General features: G+C 51.9%; 1 protein-coding gene and 1 long non-coding RNA gene across 3 annotated transcripts in view; one reads left to right on the forward strand and one right to left on the reverse strand.

Annotated features, from left to right (window-relative positions):
- Nucleotides 1-21,231, reverse strand: part of KLF13 (KLF transcription factor 13) — a 50,397-nt gene that overhangs the window by 11,301 nt on the left and 17,865 nt on the right. The gene's annotated exons all lie outside the window — the stretch shown is intronic.
- LOC140615871 (uncharacterized) lies at nt 282-3,589 on the forward strand. Of its 2 annotated transcripts, XR_012016384.1 has the most exons (5): nt 282-577; nt 1,218-1,329; nt 1,432-1,518; nt 2,049-2,160; nt 2,834-3,589. It is a non-coding gene; the product is annotated as an uncharacterized lncRNA (long non-coding RNA). The 2 variants fall into 2 exon arrangements; XR_012016382.1 differs by lacking the exon at nt 2,049-2,160.

The raw sequence follows: 21,231 nt of genomic DNA on the forward strand, positions 1-21,231 counted from the left end.
CGGGGTCAAGGGGGGGGGGAGCTGGGGGAGGGGCCTGCAGGTGCCAGGCTGTGAGGGCCAGGACTCTGGGCCTCGGGATAACTGGCCTATATAGGGCATGGTGCTGTTAGTGCATAGTAAGGGAGGGGCAGCTGGGCAGCAGGGGCGCCAAGGCCAAGGGCTCATAGGCGCAGGGCAGGGGTTACATAAATGTTCTCTGGCGCTGCAGTGAGGCTGTGAGAGTGATTGCCTCATCTTATCAGGGAACACTGCGTCCCACATGCTCCTCTTGCCCAAGCCACAGGCCTGGGCTGGGACAGCTTGTTCCTCCCAGAAGCTACAAGAGGCCAGACTGGGAGCACAGGGGCTTTCCTACCGCCTGAGCCCCTGACTGGGCACCCAGCCCTGGGCCCTGCCCCCGCCCCCTTCCAGCACCCTGCAGGTACTGCTTGGGAAGTGTGCATGTTTTAGCTCATGCCCTGAGCTCAGGCTCCTGCCACAGGGAGACTCCATCCAGCTCTGACTCCTGTCCAAAGGGCATGCTCCCAATTATCTCAATTGCTCCAACCAGTTCTGGCCAAACTGCCAACTCCTACAGGTGAGTGGGTCCCTCTTGGCTCCAACAGCACCTGCACATGGCAGTTCTTTTCTATCTGGGGGCCTCTTGTGGGCAGTCTGGGGGGTCCTTTTGTATTGCCTCCCAGTGCTTCACATGGAGCCAGGACCAGAATAAAGTCTGTAGACTAAAGCCTTTTCTGCCTGTGGGCAGTTAAGTGCCTTGCCCTGTTGGCCCCCCAGCCTCCTGCTGGCTCTTCTCAGCTCAGGCTGGCTATACCAGCCAGGGCTCTAGGAAGGCTTGCTGAGCTCCCCTCTGTGGGAGAAAGAAGGGAGGGGATGCAGCTCTGAACAGAAGGCCCCCAGAGAGAAGGGCAGATGGATCCATCGACTGAAATCACATGAACGGACCTCAGTGAGCACAAGGAATCCACATGGGTATGTGTGTGGGGAGTTGATGGTTCTGAAGGGCAGGGCTGGTCAGAGATTCAGAGGGAAGCACAAAGAAAGGTTTCCACAGAGATACAGCTTTTCCCAGGCTCCCAGGCCCCAGCACCCAGGTCCTGGCTATTCACTGCCAGCAAATGAGCTGTCATTCATCAACAGATAGCTCTGATCTGCGGCCACTGGCATGTGGCCACCTCCAGCTCCCCACTTCAACACTGCCATGTTTCTCACTTCAGGGAATCCCTCCTGCTCACCCTCCCACTCTGGGGCAGCTTGGCAGGCGGCCAGCCACTGGAGCCAATCAGCTGCCAGCCTCCAAGGAAACCCAGGTCCACAGGCAGACTCCAGGTCAGCAGAAAGGCTTGTCCCCTGTGGCAGAAAGCAGATTTTCCTTTCATCCAGAGGTCACTGGTTACTCCACTCATTACTGAAAATGTCCGTGGTTTACAGACCCCCATGGAGCTGTCGTGAAGATGCTTTACCTCCTAGGAAGCCCCAGCTGGAAGCCCTTACCCACGGTGGTACAGCAGGAGAGAGGTGAGGCCCAGCAGGAGGGAGAGGTGCCACTCAGTGGGGACCCCTCTTTCCCTGGGACTCTGCCTGTAGCAGGAGAGGTGCTTTCTGAATGGAAGCCACCGCTAAAGTGGTCAGCCCCTGCCCTACCCCACATCCCTGCTCATTTATTGATGGCTTCAGGGGCTGTCATCCTGTCTGTTCCTTCTTACAGTTACCTAAGGTTTAAATGGGCACATACTTGCCCATGTGAGAGACACTGTTATCACTGGTTGGAAGGGGGGGGGGTTGCTCCTGGGCCCCTGAGCCCCCTGAGAGGGGCTCTCATGAGCAAGCCACTGGCAAATGACCATGGTGGGAACCACTGGTTACACACTGAAGCCCCACACCAGTGAGTATTCATCTTTGCTGGAACTGCCACCACCACCACCACCACCAACCCCCCCCCCCACCCCCCCGCCTTGCCCCTGCCCCAGGGCACCCTGGTCTCCTGCTGCTGTTATGGGGTATAGGAGTGTTGCTAATCACATGCTGCCTTACACTCATTCTTGCAGGAGCCAGAGGTGGCAGGATATAAAGAGAGGTTGAAGACTATGACATATAGCCTTGGGGACATAGTTAAAACAAAATCTACCTTTCTACAATCGATACAAGTGTATTTTTAAAGTAGGTGTTTTTGGTGTTGCCTTGCTTTGTTTTGGAGTAGGGTAATTTGATCCTAAAATTCCTACAGAGAAACAAACAAATAGAAATAGTGAGGAAAACTAATAAAGAATGATGTGGACCATCAGATATTCAACATACTGCCACATAAGGTGATAATTGACCAATGGACAGGAGAAATGCCAGAACTAAACCCTAAAACAGTGGGAAACATTTAGTGTAAATGAACATCTCATATGGGTGGAGGGGAGAGGGTCTAAAAAAATGTTTAAGGACAGCTAAGTAGCATCTGGAAAGAAAGTAAGGACCATGCTAGGTAGAAGTTCTTTCTATGAATCAAACTCCAGTAGCCATAAATGAAGAGACTGATAAATTTGACTACAAAAGTATAAAATACTTCTCCAAGGACAAAGCCACCAGAAGCAAAGGTAGAAGATAAATGACAATCCAAGGAAAAAATATTTGCAGCTCACACCAGGAAGCCCTACTTTCTGATACATAAAGAGGGTGCAGAAGAGGAAAAACCAACACCTAACAGAAATATGGGCAAAGGCTGTAAGGTAGTTGGTAAAAAGAACACAAAGGACTCCCAGCATCTGCAGAGATGCTCAGCCTCACCCATCAGAATGCCAATGCAAACTAAACTCCACTGAAACCCTATTTTTTTACCTATTAGGCAGCGAAGCTGCAGGAACACGAACTACTCTCACACTCACCAATGGAAGTACACATTGCCCCAACTTCTACGGAGGACAACTTGGCGATACTACTCATAGTTACAAATGTGTACCACCTTTGATGCCACAAAACAACTTTTGGGAACCTATTCTATACACATCCCTGCACAGCTACAAAATGGAATATGTGCCTAATTATTCAAGGCAGCAAAAGCCTCAAAACAACTCACATCCTTCCATGGGGGCCTGTTAATAATAAGTCAATTCTGGAACGCCCATATAATGGAATACTCTGAACAAGTGGAATGGATTCCTTCTGAACTGACAGGGGGAGATCTCTAAAGTGGTACTGTTGAGGGAAGAAAGTGAGGTTTGGAGCAGAATGTGTAAAATAGAATAAACGGTGTGTGTACACCTATGTATCTGCGCATTTGTGCAGAAACATACATAAGAAAGTCAGAACGGAGATGACCTGGTGACGGAGGGCTGGGAGGCTGGAGGGAAATCTTGAAAACGGCTTCAATTTCTTGGATTTCAAAACACGCTAACATATTTATTACCTATTCAAAAAATCAAAAACAAGAATCCACAGCAAATTAGGAAACACTAGACACAAATAATGCAAAATTTCAAACAGGAGTTGAAGGAACAATATTCTATGCCTTCCTGGCCAGGCACACTCACATCACATGGGGCCTGGCATATCCCTCAGCATATTCCAAATGCAATCCTGAAAGCTCCCCTTAAAATAGATCCTCCTGGGAATGGGGGAGGGGGCAAGGGAGCTCCCTGGAAGAGGGGAAACTCAAAACTGGTGAGGAGGCCCAATCTACCTTGCTGGCAGGGGTTTCTGGGGCAGGACTTCCAGGGCTCAAGTCCATGGGTTTTACTGCTAGTTGTTTTGTTGGAGGGTGCTCCCTGATAGTTTCACAGACCTGGTGTGACTTAGAAGGCAAGGGGGAAGAAGGTGAGCAGCAGCAGACTCAGATCTGTAACTGTAGGTGTGAGAGGCCCCTCCAGCCTCCTAGATACCACGTGCCGGGGCCACCCTCCTACGACTGGAGGGCAGAGAACCGGCCTCCAAGGATGTGCCAGGTGCGCCAGGTGAGTTAGCCACTGTCAGGATGCAGGCCATACATTCAAGGCAGGAGAACCAGTGCCCTGGTCCCCTCTGCCAGGGGCTGGTAAGGAGGTGGGAACTAGGGGACGGTGTGGGCTTCTAGGAAAGGGTTTGCTCTTGGACTGAAAGAAGAAGGAAGGAAGGAAGGAAGGAAGGAAGGAAGGAAGGAAGGAAGGAAGGAAGGAAGGGAGGGAGGGAGGGAGGGAGGGAGGGAGGGAGGAAGGGAGGAAGGGAGGGAAGGAAGGGAAGGGAGGGAAGGGACGGAAGGGACGGAAGGGAGGGAGGGAGGGAGGGAGGGAGGAAGGAAGGGGGGGGGTTGGGTGTGTGTGGGGGGCCGGGGCAAAAAAGCCTCAGGCAGGCTGTGTGGAGCTGTGACATCTGGGGTGGCACCAGGGAGGTCTGCAGGGACTTGTGGAGAAGCCAAGGTGCTCCTAGATACAGACAATCCAACCTGAGGCCACGCACACCACCCCCTCCCCAAAGAAACGAAACTCATCAAGGTCAGCCAGGGCCCCAGGGGAGGGTGCGGGGCAGAGAGAACTGCTGCCCTACTCACCACCCCAAGGCCCCATGCCCACACCCAGGACTCTCTAGGCAACCAAGGGAGGGGCCCTTCTCTGGAGAGCCTTGGGCAACCATTCTGTTCCACTTCCTCTTCCTGTGTCTCCCCACCACCCTTGCCCCAGCCTTCATTTCCTCACCCTCTGCCTCTCCCCGCTGCCTCCTGGGTGGGCCTGGCCCACAGGGACCCAGCCTGGCCACAGCTGCCCCAGAGGCGAGGAAAATGCACAGCACAGGCATCTGCAAGCACAGAGCTTCACAGGTACGCAGTTTTGACTTTGGACAGACGGAAGCTCATGTAACTCTATCCTGAAGGACAGAAGGGCGTCAAGATGAAACCTGTCTCTGAGATGGGGGCTAAGGGTGGAATGTCAAAATAACTTCACCAAGGCCACACACCCAGAATGGCTGGGCCCTCTGTGTCTAAATTTCACTTAGAAGGAAGACATTACCACAGCCTCTCCCTGCTGTGGAGCAGGAACTGCTATGGCAAGCTGCTCAGGTTGACCCCAGCAATTAGCGTCCTTGGGTCCTTGGTGGGGGTGGGGAGGAGCAGAAGAGGGAGCATCTTGGCCAAGGGCCTATCTCACAGATGAAGGCCCTGATGCCCAGCACACAATGGTGTGAATGAAGTGCCACCCTCGGTACCCTGAGGCTCCCAGCTTCCCAGGGAAGGGAGTTCCCCAGCATCATCCCTCACCCAGTCAAGTAGCACTGGGCCACTCTACCTGCTGGGGGCCTTGACAGGTAGTCACCAGCCTTCTGTGGCATGTGGCCATACCTAACATGTGGATGAACCGGGTAGCTCTTCTACAAGAGGCCCTGCTTGCCTGCCTACCTGCCTGAGAAGGACTGAGCACTGTGAGGCAGCAGACTCAAAATAATGGAGCTAAGAAGTGGCCCTGGGGAGCAGAGGCTCTTCCCCTAAACCAGCACCTACACTTGGCCTGCTCCTGGTACCCAAAGCAGCAGCCAGTTTCCCTCAGGGGGAAAAGAAAAAAAGTAAGTCACAAGGTTTCAAAGAGAACATAGCAAAACAAGGTATTTGTCAGAGCTGGTTTCATAAAGCAAATAAATCAGAATAAAAACAAGCCATTTTTCTCTAGTCCTAAAATGCTTTTGGCTTTTGAGGGAGCTGAGGCAAAAAAAAAAAAAAAAAGGCAAAAAAAGCCAGTCACTGACCTACCTTTTCTAGAACAGCTGAAAATGCCAAGTAACTGCTTCAGACACTCAGGGAAGAGCCCAGAAAGCTCCTGGGGCCTCTCCATCAGTAGCCCAGGTCACTAGATCCACTACAGCTTCAGCCACTTGGAGTGATTTATACCTGGTATGTTCTAGGAAAACTGTTTTGTTCAAAAAACCACCTGCAGAGAACAGGATACTACACAGTAAGCAAGAGAGGCCTTGCTCCTCAGTAAATCTGAGTAATGTTGCCAGAAAGGAGGTGACCACTTGCCATCCTCACCAGCCAGCCCTCTCCCCACCTGCAGAAACCTACACTGTTGTGTAGAAAGAAGAACATTCCCAGGGCTGTTTCAGGTTCAGGGCAGAGTCCAGCCCCTTCCCCATCCCAGGGCCTGCCCATTGCTTCTCTGAGCCGATCCCTTCCCCCACCCGTCCTGTCTCATGCTCAACCCCGTTCCTCTGCCTAACCTTGAACAGGTCACTAAGGGAGCTGACCCGGAGTGTACCGTCCAGGAAGGGAAGCAGATGCCACTCTGTACTCTAATCCCTACTGGCTCCCAGAGTGTCCTCTTCTTCAAGTGACAGCTCTGCAGGGGACTCTATGACCCAGGGCTACCCTGGGTTAGCCTGATGCCAAGGGAGGGCCAGCAAAAGCTGGAACAAGCTGCCCAGGCTAGGGAGATCCTGAGGTGGGATGTCAGTGGCTTGGTGCTCCTTGCTGTCACCCCTAAGGTCACCGGAACCAGGCTTCAGGTGTCAAAAGGTAAGGAGACAAAGAATGGGTTAGCATGGAGGCTGCCTAGCTGTCCCTTTCTGAAGTCTCAGAAGCCACAGACAAGGGTCCACATATAAGTAGTCCTATTAGCACAGACCAATCAAGAAAACAAACTGCCGAGCCACTGAGCCCCACTGTTCCCAATGCCTGCAGGAAATGCACATGCTACATAGCCAGAACGGCAGGAAGGAAACACATCTATTATCATGAGAAGATGGGATTCATGTGTGATAGTCCTTTCTGCATTCCTGTACTTTCCAACTGAGCTGCATTTCATGTTATCTCATGAAATGGGATGTATACATGTCTCTCTATACAGGTGTATTTAAGTAGACATATTATAAACCTTTGTCACAAAATAGTAACAGCTCACCCACGGTCCAGCTCAGGAACTGGACATGCTTCCATAGGACTCAGCACCTCTGGCCTCTGGTGAGGGAGTAGCACTAACTGACATGCATGAGTGCATGTGCCTAGAAAGGTCAAAAGAGCACATGCCAGAAATTTCACAAAGGTGTTTTCCCCCCTTTTGCTTAGGGTTACAAAACACATTTGAAAATTTCCGTTCCCAAGGTCCCATTTAAAACAGCAATAATAAAATACTAGTAATTTCTGCCAGCAGGCAGCCAGAAGCCACCCCACACAAAGGCTCTAGAGGTCCCCCACCCCCTTCACACACACACACACACACACACACACACACACACACCCCGAAGGGACATGGATAGAGGTATATGAGCTCCCACTCCCACTTCCAGATCCTGTACCTCAACAGTCCCAGGTGACCAAATGTGATGAGTGGACTCAAGTGAGGTGCCTCAAAGGTTTCTCATCTATTCTGATGGTCACACCACTGTCTCCAAAGGGGACCCAGGAACACTTTCCATGGACTGAACAGTGAGTGACTCCTGTCAAGCTCCCTGATCCCCGCCCTCCCTTTCCTTTGCCATCTCAAAGGGAGCATTCCCCTGCTTTGGGAGCCAGAATGCTGTCACCTGCTCTGTTCTGGGAGTATGTGATCTACTGCACACACAGCCGTGACAACTGCAGACAACCAAAGAATGACATTTCAGTTGTTTTTTTTCTGAAGTTTCCTCAAACAAGGACAAGGACATGAGTTTGGAACCTACAATTAAGGATTCAGGTTTATTTACTCGATAAAAATGTTCTTCATTTGAGACTGATCACAAGTAAAGGAAGCTCATATTCAGAATATATAAAGAACTCTTAAATCTCAAGAGTAAGCAAGCATCTGATTTTTAAAAACAAGCAAAAGATCTGCACTCAACCAAACAAGATATACAGAGGGCAAACAACTACATGAAAAGGTGCTCAATATCATCATTAAGGAAATGCAAAATAAAGCAATGAGGTGGCACCATACATTTAGGAGAATAGGTAAATTCCCAAAAAACCAACAGTACTAAAAGCCGGTGGAGCCACTGGAACTCTTGTTCGCTGCTGCTGAGAACGTGGCGCAGTCATTTGGTAAGACAGTTCAGCAGTTTCTTACAAAGTTAAAAACACAACCCAGCAACCCCAGCCCTAGGCATCTACCAAATGGAAGAGCCATCCACAAATGTTTATAGCAGATTTATTCATACTCAGAGAAAATTAGAAGTAAGCTCTTTCTACAGGTAAATGGATAAACAAATTGCAGTATACCCATACAATGGAATACTATTCAATGATGATGAAGAAGGAGCCACTAATTCACAGACACCAAAATGGTTGAATCTTAAGTGCATTTTGCAAAAAGAAAGAAGCTAGATCCAAAAGTCTATATATTGTGTGACTCCACTCATGTGACATTCTGTCAAAGGCAAAAAAAACTGTAAGGACAGAAGTGGCTGACCTCAAAAGAGAACTTTTAGGGCTATGGAACTGTCTGCCTGGTACTGGGTTGGTGAATACAAGACTTTGCATTGGTCAAAACCCATAGAACTATACATCACAGACTGCACTATACAGTATGCAAACTTTGAGCATGTGAAGGAGGTTGGGGGATCCCAGCATGGAATGCAGACCGTGACCACACACTCTGACCACATCACAAATGTATGATGTGGCCTCTGGGAAGGGGGTGGGCAAAAGCAGCTGACCTAAGTAACTTGGGAAAATGTTTTGATTGGAAACTGGAAGACTACAGACATAAGTAACTGTACTTAAACACTGCTCTAGTTTCTCATGAGATATAAATAGCTATGAAACTGCTTCACGTGTTTGCTGGGACTGAACGAACAGGTGGCCACGTTGTGGATGGTGGGAGCCAGCATCTCACTGCTGGAGAGGGGAGGTTATAGATCAGTGGGGAGCGGAAACGAGTCCTTCTTCAGGGGCTGCTCCAGAACCTGAGACATCTGTGTGAATGCATGCTTTGCTTAATGAATGAATGCATGTATAGCTCCACACAGAGGGCCCAAGAGAGAAAGTATTAAAGTTATGTGTGTAAATGGGCTGGGACACAGGTCTCCTGGGTCCATCCACCGTGAGGGGCCAGAAGTAGCGACATCCCAAGAGCAGGGAGAACACCCAGCACCCAGATCATGGTTTCTAGATATCATTCTCAAGCAAAAGGAAATCAGGGTTCCTTAGAGAAATGGATGATGCTAGGGCCAGAGCAGGAAAAAATACAAGATAAACCTGATTTCTTAATGTCACAAAGCAAGGAAGTGCACAAAAAACCAATCTGACTGAGATGTGTCAAAGGCACATGGGAGCCAACCTGCCAGGATTCCTGGCCAGTGCTAGAACAACTGAGCAGCAAAATGAAGTATCACTGGCAATCACGTGGATAACGTTCTCCCACTGATATGACATGAGAAGGGCATTTCACCTCTGTGCTATTTCTCCCCAAAAACCATAAACCCAGTGTCATCATGCGAAAAACATCAGAGAAATGCAAACTAAGGGACAGTCTACAAAATATCTAGCCACTACGCTTCAAAACCATCAAGGTCATGGAAATATTAAGAAACTGTCATAACCACAGGAGCCTGAGAAGACATGACAACTATAGTTCAGGTAATAAAATTACAGAAAACCCATTTCATTCACATTTTGTGATCAGTACAGCTGGGATCATGCAGCTCATTTCTAAGTAGTAAGTCAGTTACTGCTTAGCTAGTACAAATGGCTGATACAGCCTCACTTGTTAGGGAAAAAAGTAAATGATGGAGAAAGCACATGATTTCTGAGGTTCCTCAAATGCTTTGGGAGCACTGGCTCATGTGGTGGTCACCTCTGCCAGCTGGACCCTTCTCTGATCAATGCACAGGACAATTGCACAGGAGTCACTCAGCAACCGTGACAGTGACAACAGAGTGTCAACTGGTCCAGCAATCATTCTTCATGTCCTCTTTCCCCAGACAACATGACTTAAGTTTGCAGTGGCAATGCACCAGGTAAAGACGGTTCCTTTCCGACTCCCTTGCAGCTAGGATTGGCTTTGTGAACTGACTATGTCCAATGAGTTCTGGATATGTCAAGGGATAAACCTTGTTATGATAAAGAGGACCATGTGCCTGGTGCCCTTCTTCCTGCCTGGAGAGTGCTCCCAGGTTGTAGGAGCAGCAGCTGTCATGTGATCCTGGGTGGAAAGCACAGTCTAATTCACATGTCTACAATAACTAAAGAGAAAGAGATGATGAGCCTTTCTGGTGGCATCCTGGAGCTGCTACACCAGCCCTGGATATCTACTTTGGGACCCGTGACCAGAGTAAGAAACCTAAACCTACCAACCTTAGGTTTAGACCTTCTTCCTTCCCACGGTTTCAGTTGCTTCCAGATTATTCCTCACTGTAACACTGGCTACAGTGCCAATTCCTGGGTTACATCATTGGACAAAAACCAAAGGAGGCTGCTGGAAGCCTGGGGGCTGGACAATTGAGTCCGTGCAGAGGTAGGAGCCTACATGGGAAGGGAATCTCCTGCTGAGGAGGGACGTACTCATCTTACCCTCTCGTCTCTCCCTGAACCTCCCTGCACTGGCCCACATGCCAAACAGGAACTCTGGATAAACAGCAGATCACTACCTTCCCATCCCCAGATCCCTCTAAAATGAAAGGAAAGGGATTTTAAAGGACTAAGTGAAAGGGAAAAGAGAGAACAATAGTAATTTGGAAGCTGGAAATTAGAGGGATGGCTGAGAAAACAAAGAAGCATGTTACTATGGAGGATGTGACCTCCCAAAAGGCTCATGAGGGTCCAGTGGGGCCAGGAGAGGGAGCACCCAAACTAAAGAAGCAACAGACATACCACAGCCTTCTGTATACTGCACAGACAGCTGCCTGCCTTTTCCATACCTGCCAAAGAATAACTTACTATTGGGTGGGTCAGAGCGGTGGAGGCTCTGGGCTGGAGACCCCAGATATGGCTCATGGCAGGCAGGGCAGCCTCTCAGATGGCGGCCCAAGGACCAGCTTGCCCGCTCCATGCTGCCACTCCCAGCCCTCTCCCCACCTCTCTCCACCCGGCCATCCGAGTGCTGCAGCCAAAACTACACCCCACAGGCAGGGACCGAAAGTCACAGAGCCTGTCTGTGCACCAGTCCTGGCCTTTGGGCGGTATCCCCAGAAACCAGGGACAATCAGACAGAGGACAGCCTCTGACCAGGGCTGTGGGGTGAGAGATCCAAACCAGCAAGCAGAAAAAGGCGATCCAGAGGTTGCAGAGGCCATCCGATGTCAGGAGAAGAAAACTTCCAGAGCTATCTGTCATCCCCAGAGGTAAGACATGGCACCCACGAACCAAAGACTGCTCCTTGAAAAACCGCAATTCGGGGGCTCCTGAGAGGCTCAGTTGGTTAAGAGTCTGACCCTTCGTTTCAGCTCAGATCACGATCCTGTGGTAGTGGGACTGAGGCCCACATCAGGCTCTGTGCTCAGCGTGGGGTTTGCTTCAGATTATCTTTCCCACTTTCTCTCTCTCAAATACATAATACCTTAAAAAAAAAAAAAAAAAAAAACAGCAATTCAGAAACCTGAGTCTGAAAGTAAAGACACAGTGGGGGATATGGCAGAGGTTAAAATCTCCATTTCGGGAGTGTAAGAGAAAATGGAGAAAGTCTCACAGAAAACTGAGCAAAAGACAAGTAAGTGGATGATGGGAAGGAGAAGGTAAGATAATGGAAGGATCAGCCAAGAATTCCAAGTCCATATAAAAGGAACCGGGGGGGGGGGGAATCCCTGGGTGGCTCAGCGGTTTAGCGCCCTGCCTTTGGCCCAGGGTATGATCCTGGAGACCCTGGATCGAGTCCCATGTCAGGCTCCCTGCATGGAGCCTGCTTCTCCCTCTGCCTGTGTCTCTGCCCACTCCACACCCCCCCCACACGTCTCTCATGAATAAATAAAAAATAAATAAATAAAAGGAACCCAGAGAGCACCCAGAACACAGAAAGTGGGCCATGAACCAGAGGATGTGCAAGAATGAGTCCCAGAAGCCAAGGGTACCAGTGGCCACACCAAAGGGCACACTGCAGGAAACAGAGCCTTGGGTCCAGCACTTCCACCACAACTAATCAGATGAGAAGCAAGACACTTCCAGACACCTATGTCTCCAAGATACGGCCTCCACACCTTCACCAGAAAGCAGAGGCATGCATTCCAGGACACAGGGCCTGAAGGTGGGGGGAGGGGGGGGTGTCTCAGGACAGTAGGAATGGGCAGTCGAGGAAGCTACCAGGGGTCTGGAGCACAGTCCTCCACACCAGTGAGAGCCACATGGTGACAAGTGAAGGACAACAGCACTAATAAAACCAGGCAAAAGGAACAACTATTAATTCAACGGAAATTAAAAATGGGACACCAGGGTCACCACCAACTAGCATCCAGTTAGTCCTGGCCATCTGTCAACATTGAACGCTGACCTAATGCAAAATACCCCACCATCCTAGTGTGGCGGGGGTGACAGGGAGCTCACTTCTCATCTGCCACCATGGGAAGTCAACACAGGATGTTCAAAGCTGAAATGCAAGCAGAGCCCCCAGGAGCATGCAGTTGAGAGCTAGGATGGTAAATCCCAAAAGAGGTGGGTAAAGCCAACAGCACCTGCCTCTGGCAGAGGGCACGGGACGGAAGGGCACAGCCAGGCACCTGTTTATCACAAAATGTGCATGAGGCTTGGTCCTTAGGCTACATGTGCTATGTGGTGCATTACTCTACTACATTTTCAAAAACAATCTGCAAAATGGGACAGACATTTGTGGTAGCCAAGCCCTTCCATGCAGAACCACTTTGCTATGCCCACCGCCCCTTTAGAGCTGTGTGAGGGTGTGGGCCCTGCCAGCATCCAAGGGGTATGGGTGTAGCACCCGCTTTGCTCCTCCCTGGTCCCATGGACCAGAGGAAAGCCTTTACTGGGCAGCTGGGCCTCCTCCCTTGCCTCCTGTTGCCCCAGTACCAGTTGGGACTGTCTTTGTTACTGCTGCTTTTGATTCTGATAAGAACTTGTGTCCAGAATAGTCAGGCACTGGGTACCTTCTTTCACCTCAATGAAGTACTGCCACGGGGGCTGGGGGTGGGGGGTGGCCCACACCACTTCCCAAGTCTAACTAGTCCTCTGGGGTGACTTGAGGCTGGCTTTCTTTATTCCATATTTAATTAGTGTTATTCTGCCATTAGATACACTGGACTTTCATTTTAAAATGTGTGGCACTGAAATATTAATGGATAAAATGTTATGATGTCTGGGATTTCCTTGAAAACATTGAGGGGGATGCAGGGGATGTTGGAGATGTGGGCATCTATTACATGCTCTGCTCAAGTGGGGTGTCAGCCCAACGCTCTTCTGACTGTACAGATGTGGGGTGCCACCATATGCTGTAGCCCAGCCTGAGGGCTCCTCTGCTCACTGGATCTCATCCCTCTTTTGGCTCTCCCAAAGCCAGCTCAACATACCACAGGCTACTCTCTGCCTGCCCTCTCATGGGCAGGCTGACACCCTGCAGGCCTGGCCAGGGCCCTGGACTCCCCACTGTAACTTGTCTACACGGGCCCTGTGCTCGCTCCCACAGCTTGGGGAGCAGAGTGCACAGGGCAGGGATCGGGCCTGGCCAGGGCCTTCCAGTCTGACTCTGTCTCCTGGGCCTCCCTGTGGCCAAGCACCACGTCTGATCCCAGACTGTGCATGTCCACTTGATCCTGAAGTCCGGGAGCTCTGGGGAGTTCCTGGCTCCCAGGGGGCTGTGAACTAGGCAAGGCTGCTAGGGTGTTTCTAAGCAGCAGCCTGGTTTCTGTTTGAAAGGAGAAAGAGCTTCAGAGAAGAGTCCTTCTTCTCTGCTGCATGTTAGCACCCTGTGGGTGCTGGGCCTTTGGCAAGAAAGGGGAGGGGGAGAGGGGGTCTGCTGCTGGCCAAGGGCCCTCCTAGGTCCCCCACCTGGGGCGGGGCAGGACTTGAGCTGCCCCACACCTCCTGCCAGATCACTGTGGGAACTCTGGCCACAAACACCGCAGCCCCCCTTCCTGGCAGCTATTCTTGGTCTGTGTCTCCCTTTGGGGGGAGGATAAGGGTGGAAATGATCAGAAGCTAAAATTAGCAAATGGCAAACAATTGAGGCCAGGAATCTGAGGTCAGCTGAGGATAACGGTTTGTTTTTTTGTGGCCCTGAGGTTGTTTGAGCAATAAAGGGAATTGAAAATGAAAACAAATCTGGAAGCAGCCCAACCCCTGCTGGGACCAAGGCAGACACTGGGTCAGCGGGGGTAGACCAGGCCAGATGGCAGGGACTTTGCTCAGCCGAGAGACCCTTCCAGGGCTCCCCTCCCCCCACAGGACTTCCGGCTGTTGGCCTTTGAGCTCACCTTCCCCAGCCAGGAGGACATCTACAACTGCGAGCTACAGAAGGCTCCAAAGGGTTCCCCAGGCACTAGTCTGGTTTTGAATTCCACTCCTGGGAGGGCCAGCATTAGCAGTCATGAAAACCCAGAAACTGTGCCATATAACCAGGGCTACAAGACTCTGCTCTGGTTCTGCAGGCTCTTGCCTTTTAACATAACCCAGGAAAACCCCCCAAGTGACAAGACAAGCCAGCCAATCTAGTCCCTCCATCTACAATCCTTCCTCCTCTGGAAGGCCCATCTACACACTCCCCAGGAGACACTACACGACAGCAGGGCGTGGCTACGAAGGTAGGGCCCTGGGCCCCAGGTCAGACGAGACAACAGTTGTGACTCCTTCCTGCCCCGAGGTGGGCCAGCTGCAGATAGGGCAGGGGAGGATGGCCCTGCCACAACACCACTCCATGGTCTGGGGGCCACCTGCCCCCAAGAACTCCAAGCAGCCACTCAGGAGGTCCCACTGCCCAGTGGTCTTGGGATTCTGTCTTGATGCTCATAGCCTGGGACCTGGAAACAACGTCCTCCCTCTATTCCTAAGGGTGTTCAGCTTGGCCTTGTGATACACAGGACTTAATACAACCTTTTACTCAAGCACACAGGAGCCCAGAGAGCCTGGGGAGCCAGAGCCCAAGCCCTAAGGATGGGACTCCTGTCTCCGGACACAGCAGGTACCCAGAGGCTTTTCCACGGGGCTGGCCGGACCAGGGACTGGAGCCACAGTAAGTGACACCAACCTGCACATATGCGCTAATCTCAACAGTCACCAAAGCTGCTACAAGACCTGTCCCCAAGCCACACCTAGGCCAAGCAGGATTCGCACAGCATGAGCCTGACCAGGCTCTCCTCATTGTCAGGTTCAGAATGACACTCTACTGTGGGGACTGGCCTTGGCTGCATTTTTATCTCCAGCGAGCTCAGGCCAGAGCCCAGCTGGCCACCACCCTGGCCATCAGGTCTATGCACTGAGCGGGACTGAGGATGCTGGGAAGCATAGGAATTTAGGGGGCAGCACTGTGAAGTCCAGGGCTGTCTTTTCTTGTCCTTGGCCCTTAGGGCAGGTGGAGGGCCCCAGGTGGACTCTGGGGCTGACAAGAGGGATGGGAACCCCTGGGCCCAGCTGGAGCCCTAAAGATGAGAAGAGCTCCCACAGCTGCCTTTCCAGGCCAGGTGCTGCTACAGAAAAACTCACCTTTCCCTGACCTGAAGATCTCAAGACCCTTGCTGTCTAAGGCCACATCACACACCCTATAGCCCTGAGAGCCCGGAGGCTCAGGACAGTCTGAGGGTTTAAAAAAAAAAAAAAAAAAACGTTTGAAGGTCCCGGGGTAATGAGCGGGTCTGGTGCTTGGGTTATGTCTACTCTATACAACCAGCTACCTCGGTTCAGGATGAAACCCTTTTGGGGATCTCCTAACCCTGTCCCTGCCAGGGTGCCAGACTCGCTGCGCTCAGGAGTGGCTGTGGATGTTGGGTTCATTCTCCCTTTCTAGAAGGCAATGTGACCTTAACTGCACGTGCCCCTACTTGCTCCCAGGAGTTCATGCTATGATAGTAATAAAGATGAGTCCACTGCAGATGGCCACCAGTCCTGGGATATTCCAGAAGAGCAAGTCACTGGAGCTAGGACAGCCACCAACCCCAGGGCCTATTTAGGACACCAGAGACCACCGGGAAAGGCCAGGTCAAAAAGCCAGTCAGCAACTCACGGATAGGATTGTGACAGAATGTTACAGTGGGAAAAATAAAGGACATAAAATGACTTCCATGAGGCAATCCTGAGTTTTATACTAAAACACAGAGACAAAAATGATAACCGTGGTATTTGTGGGTGGGTGAGATGAAAGTTAATGCTATTCCTTCTTTTTACTCTTTCTCTTAATACTTGTTTCCCAAATCCTCTTTATGAACATGCTCAGCTTTTATAATCAGAAATGAAAATGAATGTGGTACACCCAAATCAGTCCTTGGGCAAGCCAACTTCTGGTGAGAAACAGAAACACACATCTACCCGTCCCCAAGCACCTGAACCCAGGCCACACTACTGGTGGAGTACACATTTTCTGACTGTTGACTAGGCCCAACTCAGAAGCTGCCACCAGTCCAGGGATGGCAGATTTGGGTCATCTGGAAAGCCAAGTCATCCCTGGAGATGCTGTGGGATTCTCCACTTGGATGGCCACCAATGTCCCTGGTCAGCATCCTGATTCTTACCGTCACTACCATGTTCTCACAGAAAGGCCAGAAAAAGCTAGGCTCCTCATCTATTCCAAACTGCTATAGCCCCAAAGTACCCTGGGCCCTGGGTGTCAGCCAGGGTTCTGGCCTGGCCACAGGGCCTCCTCTGAAGCCTGTTGAGGGGGCTGTGCCCAGACCAAAGTCACTCTGTGGATCCTTTGATGTCAGACCTGGGGGGGGGGGGGGGTGGCTGACACACCAAACCGCATTCTCTAAACACTGTGTGGGTGAAACAGGTGCAAAGCACCAAGCCCTAGGCCTCATTTCTTTTACCCCACTTCCTGGGGGACACAGTTCCCGACACCTCAAGTTTAAGCATCTGACAAAAACAGAACCTAAGAGGAGCATCCGTACCCAGAATCTCACACACTTCACACAGGGATCTTTAATGAGATGAAGTTCTCAGGGTCAGTTCCCTGTGACCCAGATGGAGGCGCCCAGGACAGGTTCTGAACAGTGGGCCCATGTGACTTGTGGGATGAGATGGGGGGCGGGGGCCTGTCCAGGGACCTGGTTCTAGCCCTGCTCTCCCCTCCCTGAGCCAGGATCCCCGGAGTCAGGATCTCCAAACTGGTATGCCTACTTCCCCACTGTGACTTGGGCAGACTCTTTCCCTTCCTAGCTTATAATTTGCATAATGGCTTAAAAACAAAGACCACATACCACACCACCCTCCAAGTTCTAGGAGGTCAGGGGAATTCTCTGTAGGGGCTTTGCTTGGTGGAAAAGAGCCACATCATCCACAGAAATGTTCACAAGTTCTGCAAGAGGTCCGCAGAGAATTTGGCAGTTTCAGCAACCCTCCAAGTGCTTCTGGTTCAGCCAAGGACACATGGTGGATCACTTGTTCTACTGTCTAGCTTCATGTGGAATTCCAGGGACATCTGAACTCACCTGCTTTTTGTTAATTCACCCCAACTTTGCACTGGAAGGAGGGGTGCTGGAAGCTGTGACACCACTCCCCGCCCGCCGCCCCTGGAGTCCTCCAGCACCCCAGGAGAGAGAGATCTGAGGCTACCTCAAGCACCCCTGCTCCTGACTCTCATCCTCCTGGTTCAGAGACAGTTGTACAGGCCCAGCCCACCCCCACCCCTCAGGGGCCTGGCAAGCACCCAGTTCCTCCTCACCACTTGCTAGGCCCCACAAAGTAGGCACCCCTTGTACACTCACATAGCAAGAAACCTGTGGAAGTATCAGATATGATGCAGCTGAGCAGAGGCTGGGCACTGCTGGCACCAGGTCAGGGGCCTGGAGACTCAGGCCCGGGATGAGTCAAGTGTACTTTTGATCCCTGGCTCCCCGACCATTTACCAGTCAACCCACAAGAGAGCCGCTACTCCCACTACAGCCCAGCAAGGCACATGCTTTCCACATGGGCCACGCCAGTGGGCAGCCCAGCTGCTGTCAGCCCATCCCAGCTCTGGGAAAACAGTGTCAAAGACAGGACCTGTCCAAGTAAGGAAAGCATTGGGCAGCATCTCCGTGGGTCCCAGGCATCCCCCAGAAAGAATTACAGTCACGGACCATGACTCTCCAAACTCAGGCATCAGAAAGCCCCAGCAAGCAGGGACAGTGGGCCCACAGGGAATACAGCATCCCACCCCACCCACATCTGCACTCACCGCTTCCCAAGACAGCATTAGCCCTCCACAAACAGCCCTGGATGATGCTAGCACTGACATCAGTAGCTTAGGCTGCAGCCAGAGCCCCAGGCACAGAACCTGGCATGTGGCTTCAGTCTCCAGCTCCCAAGAACAAAGCTGTCAGGGCCCCGGGGCAGCAGGCCATGTGCTGCCTTCATGGTCTGCCATATCATGGACGCCAGGAGGGGCTTCATGGGGCTGAGTGTCAGTGGTTCACTGGAGGTGAGAACAGGGCCACAGCAACAGTGCTCTCTTGGAGGTAAAAACCACGAATACCACTTAATCTTTCCTTGAGTTTCTCTATATTTTCTGAATTGTTTGCAGTTAACGTATCACTTTCAGTAAAAATGTGCGTGCATGTGCCACATGTGACATTTTTCTTCCCAGAAAGCACTCAGGTTAGGCTGACACATCCAGACCCTTGAGTCCCACTGTTATTTCAACACAAGAGCAAGTTAAAGGTAGTAGGAGGGGCTGCCTGTCACGTTTGCTTCTGCTGCGGGCTTTCTCTTCTTACACTTGACCGCTTCTGTGGTCATCTCAACAAGAGCTAAGCCACATGTCCCACATGCCAGTCCTGTGCATCTTCCACTTTCTTCCACAAGCAGGAAAACCTGGGCTGGGTCCTGCTTTCCTCAATAGACGACAGGAGCCCAGGATGAGAAGAAGCTGCCAAAGTCGAGCCAGATCCTCCAGGGGTGGGAATAACCAAGCAGGAGGCACCATACGTGGAAACGCATGAGGACCAGCATCACCCTCAGAGAAGGCAGGCAGGTGCCGGCCCCAGGAATGTACCATCTGGGAGAAGCCAACTAAATGCCTGCATGTTCCGCCAAAGCCACCTGTGAGGGGACATGCAGCAACCACAGCACCCCAGAGGCTAGGGGACATAGAGAGCAGAAGGTGCCAGCCACCATGACACCAATTTTTCTTCTCCCCTTCATTTCCCAATCACATGGCCTCCCCCTCTCCCTCCCTCTCCTTTTCTGGTGCTCCCCACCCTAATTCAGATTCCAAGGCTCTCCTTGCCAAGGCCACTCCCCTTCCCTGTGACAAGGCCCCCAGCCCTCCCTCAGACTCCACCTTTGCTCCCCACCCCTACCCTAATGATGGGGCAGATCTTCCCTGCTCCCACACCACCCATGGTCCCCCTCCACACTAGCCCCTCCACTACACAAGCCTTGCTCAGAGCCTTGAAACAACCCCCCCCCCCCAACCCATAAGCAGCAGGGACACTTCCCAGACCACCAGTCAGTCTAGCCTGGTGTCATAGAAACCAGTTCCCTGGTGGCCCTGGACTCCCAGGTGGTTCCCAGACTCAGCTGCAAAGCCTTCTCCTTGGAAGCCTTTGTGCTGCCAGCACAGCATAGCTCTGCCCCCCAGGGACACCTGCTGATACCCAGAAGGGTGTTCAAGCCCCACCTCCTTGCCTAACTAACCTAGTTTCTTACGCCCACAAATACTCCTACCTACTGAGCCTGGCAACCTGACACAGACCTGACCCCACCACAGCCCCAGCTAAAGGCCAATGGCAGGGGACATGAGATTCCTACCCAGAGCCCCTCCTCCTGTGCCTGCCCCCCACCCCAGGTCACCCACCCAGACCACCAATCCAATCTGCACCTCCCTGACCTGGCTGCTGACTCCCAACTCTGACTGCATGGGGCCGGGGTGCAGAGCAGGGGGCAAAGGTGAGCCAGCCCAACTACCGAATGCTTGGCATGTCCCTGTCTAGAAACTGAATGGTTTTGAGGCGCAGGTGGTGTTTTCATTTCTTCTTCCAGTTGAAGATGATGTCTTTGAAAGAGAAAAGGAGGTATGGAAGTAAACCACTGTGACAGAGCAGGCCACTGCCTCATGGGAGGCCTATCCCAGAGCAGAGGCTGTGGTTGTGGGGGAGGCCATGGGAGGCTTTGAGCCCCCATCCTGGAAGCCGCCAAGACCCTGAGAGGCCAGGGGACCAGGTAGGACATGAGGAAAAAGAAGAGAAAGGAAAGGTAGCTGTGGCATCAGCAGCAGCAGGACAGAGGTATGGGAACACCCAGCACAGCCTGGGGGACACCACACAGAGCCACACTGTGACTTGGGGAAGGCCAGAGCAGGGCCAGGTGTGCAGGTCTCCCACAGCCTCGAGAGATAGGCCAGGCCCACTAAGGGAGGGAGGACAGCTCGGCTCTTAACTTGGGGTGGGGAAGGAAAGTTCCAAGTGTCAGAAAAAGGAACAGGGAGCTTACCAGAACCACAGATGGGTGATCTTCCCAGAAACAACAGTCAAGATCATCGACTCGCTGTTCTGTGCAGAACAGGTCTGGATTCCCATGGGGACAGACTGGAGACCCATGAGGGGCACTGGGCAGTGGGGACATGGGTCAGGGTTGGGGCTCATGCTGGGCGCACACGGGCACTCTGGTGTCATATCCTCTCTGCACACAAGCTCCATCTGAGCTCTGGGGATGTCATGAGAAATGTCTGCCCTCTGTTATTCCCTTTAGAACTGGGATCAGAGCATGTTTATCAGAGTGTTATTACTGTCAGCGGAGGAAAACTTTACCCATAGGGCAGCCCAAGTGATGAGCTGGTGGGAGCAGGGTGGGGAGAGCTGGAGACCCCAAGGAGGCTGGCCCATTATAAATGGGTGGTGTGAGTAGAATTTCATGTGGCTAAAAACATTTGAAGACCTTCCACCAGGTTGGCTGAGCAGACATCCTGGGGTGGAACTGGGCTCTGGTCCAGTACTGCTGTGGTCAGTCCTGTGACAGAGACATTCCCACCCACCCCCAGTCACAGAGATAGGGTGCTGGCACATCTGAGCACAGCTGCCTCGGGCTGTGGGTGGCCCAACACACCAGCCAAATGGGGTGCTGCCCATCTGGGGACATCGGGGTACAGCCAGTCACTGGTGAAAGGCAGCCACAGAAGCAGCTCACCTCTCTGACTCTCCTCACACTCACTAAAGTGTTTCCTTTCACTTCCTGTGTGCCCCCTCGTCACACATTGCTAGGCACACAGTGGTCACCTGGGCCTGGATCTGCCCCCACCCCCA

The sequence above is a fragment of the Canis lupus genome, chromosome 2, assembly GCF_048164855.1.
Source record: "Canis lupus baileyi chromosome 2, mCanLup2.hap1, whole genome shotgun sequence".
NCBI lineage: Eukaryota > Metazoa > Chordata > Mammalia > Carnivora > Canidae > Canis > Canis lupus.